The sequence below is a fragment of the Triticum urartu genome, chromosome 5A (genome assembly GCF_056163025.1).
Source record: "Triticum urartu cultivar PI428250 chromosome 5A, HENAU_Tu73, whole genome shotgun sequence".
Classification (NCBI taxonomy): Eukaryota; Viridiplantae; Streptophyta; class Magnoliopsida; order Poales; family Poaceae; genus Triticum; species Triticum urartu.
In genome coordinates, this window is record NC_141877.1 from 488,571,179 (window position 1) to 488,576,105 (window position 4,927).

Here is a 4,927-nt window from a genome sequence, read left to right on the forward strand (position 1 = left end):
GAGTCTTCGACCGGGGAAACCGAATCTCTTTATCAGCTACAAGATGGCCGGATTGGGAGTTGTTCCGATGGCGACAGTATTCTGGACTCCTCTGATTTGCCCAACCGGGTTGGAGTATTCATGGCCGGAACACAGGCAGCGCTTCATTCTTCGACAGCTGCGGCGACGATTTCCGGTTCAGCAGCAGCGACGGCTGCCGGGGCAGGAGGTCCTGTGCGCCCGTCGGCCCAGGTTTTATCAGAACTATTTGATACATTGGCTGTGCTTGTGGCGGAGGTTAATCCACCGGATCAGGATGTTCACAACGCAGAGATTGCAAAGGTGAAGGAACAGATCACCCAGGCCAAGACAGATCTAGTGGCTGAGGACACCAGGATGGCCGCAGAGCGGGCCGCTTTAGATGCCCAGGCTTACCAGCTCATGTTGGACCAGAGCGCGTCGCAGGAAGTCATGAGGAGGAAGCACCGTTCCCGTTTACCTCCGGTTTTCGAGGCTAGAGACCTTTTTAACACTCCTGGACCGAGAGCCGACAATCCACTGGAGGGAAACCGGCCAGAAGCCCCTGGGACCGGTGCACCGGTTCAGCCTCGTCAGATGGACCCGCCTCGTCAAAACACCGTCATACCTCAGGCCGCTTTAACACCTCCGGGCCACTACTCCAACCCAATGGACAATCTCGTTGCCGCTGCTGCACGACTGGAGGCCATTCCAATTGAAGGTGACTCGCCGTAGGCAGTAGAGACGCGACGGGTTAAGGAGCTTCTGAGGACAGCTTTGGCCCAACAGGAAGCATATTCGTATAGCCGTGACCGGATCCACTCGACTCCCCGTCCGAGCCGGAGCTATAGCAGACATATGGATGAACCAGCAGTGTCGAGTAACGAACGACGGGGAACACCCCGTGACAACAACCCGGTAGGTGGTGCTGATAACGCTCAGGGAGTGGTGGACCGGGCCCGCGCGCAGGGAGGCCGAGTTAGCCGCACAACATCAGGCTCGGCAGCTCACGCCGGTTCGTCCGACCACATTAACTGAGCTTGGTGTTACCTCCAGTTCCTTGGGGGTGCCTTGCCTTATCCCCGCTTTACGCAACGTGCGCCTGCCCAAGGATTTCAAAGGCCCGCGCAAGGTACCGAATTACACGGCGGATCAGCCTCCGGAGACATGGGTGGAGAGCTATGAGATGGCCATGGAGATGCTCGATGTAGATGACGCGGCATGTGCAAAGTACTTCACCATGATGCTGGAAGGAACGGCCCGTACTTGGTTAAAAAGCTTGCCGGCTAATTCTATCAGTTCATGGTCCCAGTTACGAGCCCGGTTTATCAGCAACTTTAAGGATACCTGTAAACAGCCTATGTCAATAGTAGACTTAGCTGCATGCGTCCAGGAGGAAGGAGAATCAACGACTCACTGGGTGCGCCGGGTCTCACAAGTGTTGCATTCCTCAGATCGCATTAACGCTGACACTGCAGTATTAACCCTAGAAGGCAACTGCCGGTTTAGGCCCCTGAAGCTAAAGCTGGGGCGGATGAAACGTCATTGCACCGACATGGGGACCCTCATGGACGCTTTGGTGAAATATGCTAATTCTGATAATACCAAGGATCCCGAATCTGATGATGACAAGACAGGGAAGGGGAAGAAGAACAGCAGCTCCAAAGGTCAGCAGCATCACTGGACAGGCAATGGTGGTGGAGGCAAGCGTAAAGCGGATGGTAACATGGACTTTGTGGCTAATACCAACGCACAGGACAATGGCCAGCGATGCAAGGATAGACCGAAGAATCGTAACGGAGCGCCCAACCCTAACCCAAACCGCCTGAACTACCTGTTAAACCAGCCATGTCCAAAACATGGGACGAAGGAGGTGCCGGCCAACCACCTTTGGAAAGATTGCTTTATTATGCAGGAGTTCAAGAATTCTAATAATTTCCGGTATGATCACGAATCTGGCGGTGGCTCAGGATCCAGGCCAGGTTATGGTGGAGGAAGTTCCGGTTCAGGGTTCAATGGTAATCCGGCCGGACATAATGGTCAAAATAGCCAGAACAACCAAGGTGGTTACAACCAACAGCAGCAACAGTCAGGTTACCAGAGCAACCCAAAGCAGCTGAGTAGTGGGCAGTACCATGTTTTCACCACTAGCTTGGACAAGCGAGACCGGAAGGTTCAGAGGCGGGCGGTCAACTCTGTTGAACCGGCCATACCCCGGTATCTACGTTGGTCTGAGCAGCCCATCATATGGAGCAGAGAAGATCACCCTCCCCAGGTTGATAATCCGGGTCAGTTAGCTCTGGTGGTGGCGCCTCAGGTGGGAGGTTATAAGTTCACCAAGGTGCTCATGGATGGAGGAAGCAGCATTAACATCCTGTACTATGAGACCTTTCGCCGTATGGGACTAACAGATAAGAATCTCAAACCGTCTAATATAGTATTCCACGGGGTAGTGCCCGGTAGATCAGCGTATCCCGTTGGTAAGATAGCTCTGGAAGTGGCCTTTGGGGATGACCATGATTCCAGGTCAGAGACATTAACGTTTGAAGCGGTGAAAATTCAGAGTCCATATCACGCTCTGTTTGGGCGACCGGCTTACGCCAAATTTATGGCGCGGCCTTGTTATGTGTATTTGCAGCTCAAGATGCCGGGTCACAGGGGGACCATAACGGTTCACGAAAGCCGCAAAATTTCTTTGGAGTGTGAGGAAGGAGATGCGGCTTATGCTGAGTCGGTTTGTGCCACCGAGGAGTTAAAATACTATAAGGACAATGTTGATCCGGCGGACATGACTCCGTTGAAAAAGCCAACCACGGAGCATGATCCGGCCTTAAAATTCAAATCGGCAGCAGAAACTAAGCTTGTTGACTTCGTACCTGGCGATTCGTCCAAGCAGTTCAGCATTAGTGCCAACTTGGATCCGAAATAGGAAAGCGCGCTCATCGAGTTCATCCGTGAGAATCGGGACATTTTTGCATGGAAGCCCTCTGACATGCCAGGTGTACCGAGGCAACTCGCTGAGCACACCCTTAATGTGGATCCTAGATACAAACCGGTGAAACAGTTCCTTCGCCGGTTTAACGAAGAAAGACGCAAGGCGATTGGAGAAGAGGTAGCCAGGCTCTTAGCGGCGGGCTTTATTGTTGAAGTTTTTCACCCTGAGTGGCTTGCCAATCCGGTGCTGGTCCTTAAGAAAAACGGCACCTGGCGAATGTGTGTGGATTACACAGATCTTAACAAAGCTTGTCCAGCAGATCCTTTTGCCCTCCCCCGTATTGATCAAATTATTGATGCTACGGCGGGTTGTGAGCGTTTAAGTTTTTTGGATGCATATTCTGGCTATCATCGGATCAAAATGGCAGTTAAGGACCAGGAGAAGACGGCATTTATAACTCCTTTTGGAGCCTTCTGCTATGTGTCTATGCCCTTTGCGCTCAAGAGTGCCCAGGCAACTTATCAGCGGTGTGTACAAAATTGTCTTCACAAGCAGATTGGCCGTAATGTACATGCTTACGTGGATGATATCGTGGTTAAGTCCAGGGAGAAGGAGACTTTGATTGATGATCTGAGGGAAACCTTTGATAACCTGAGGACATACAAGATGATGCTTAATCCAGACAAGTGTGTCTTTGGTGTACCGGCGGGCAAGTTATTGGGTTTTCTGGTGTCCAACAGGGGAATTGAGGCTAATCCGGAGAAAATCACGGCCATCACCTCCCTGGATAAACCAAAGTGTATCAATGATGTTCAACGACTAGCCGGCCGGATTGCGGCATTAAGCCGGTTTATCAGCCGTCTTGGTGAGAAGGCAATTCCTTTGTATCAGATGTTGAAAAAGACGGATCAGTTTGTCTGGAGTTCTGCCGCTGATGAAGCGTTTGAGGATTTAAAGCGGCAACTGGCCAATCCGCCGGTGCTTGCCGCTCCCATTGACAAGGAGCCGTTGCTGCTATATGTTGCTGCCAATGCTCGGGCGGTCAGCGTGGCCATTGTAGTAGAACGGAAGGAGGCAGGTAAGGAGCATCCGGTTTAACGTCCAGTCTATTATATCAGCGAGGTACTCATCGAGTCCAAGCAAAGGTATCCGCATTGGCAGAAGCTGGTGTATGGAGTCTTTATGGCAAGCCGGAAGCTTAAACAATACTTCCAAGGGCATCCAATTACGGTAGTCAGTTCTGCTCCTTTGGGAGATATCATCCAGAACCGGGAAGCTACTGGCCGGATTGCAAAGTGGGCTATAGAGCTAGGGCCGTACGGTTTGAAGTATGTGCCTCGGACAGCTGTTAAGTCTCAAGCACTTGTTGATTTCATCAATGATTGGACAAAAATGCAAGCACCTGAAGAAAAGCCGGATCACACGTATTGGACCATCCATTTTGACGGATCCAGGCAATTGGAAGGCTCGGGGGCTGGAGTCGTGTTAACTTCCCCACAAGGTGATAAGTTTTGCTATGTTCTCCGCTTAATGTTCCCTTGTACTAACAATGCAGCTGAGTATGAAGCCTTGCTCCATGGTCTTCGGATGGCTAAGGAGATGAATCTAAGTCGAGTTAAGTGCTTCGGTGACTCGGACCTTGTGGCTCAGCAAGTGTCTGGCACTTGGGACTCCAAGGACCCACTTATGGCAGCATATCGTCGTGAAGTGGATGCTGTGGTAGGTTATTTCAAAGGCTATCAGGTGGATCACGTGGACCGGCGAAAAAATGAAGCGGCGGACGCTTTAAGCCGGCTGGGCTCTTAGCGCAAGCCGGTCCCGCCCAATGTTTTTCTAGATGTGCTGCACAACCCGTCGGTCAAGGTCCCAGGTGAAGAGGATTTGGCTATTCCTGATCCGGAGGCTCAATTGGTGGCAGCTATTCATGTTATTCCGGATTGGACGCTCCCTTACCTGGCGTACAAGAACCGGGGCGAGCTGCCAGAGGACGAGATT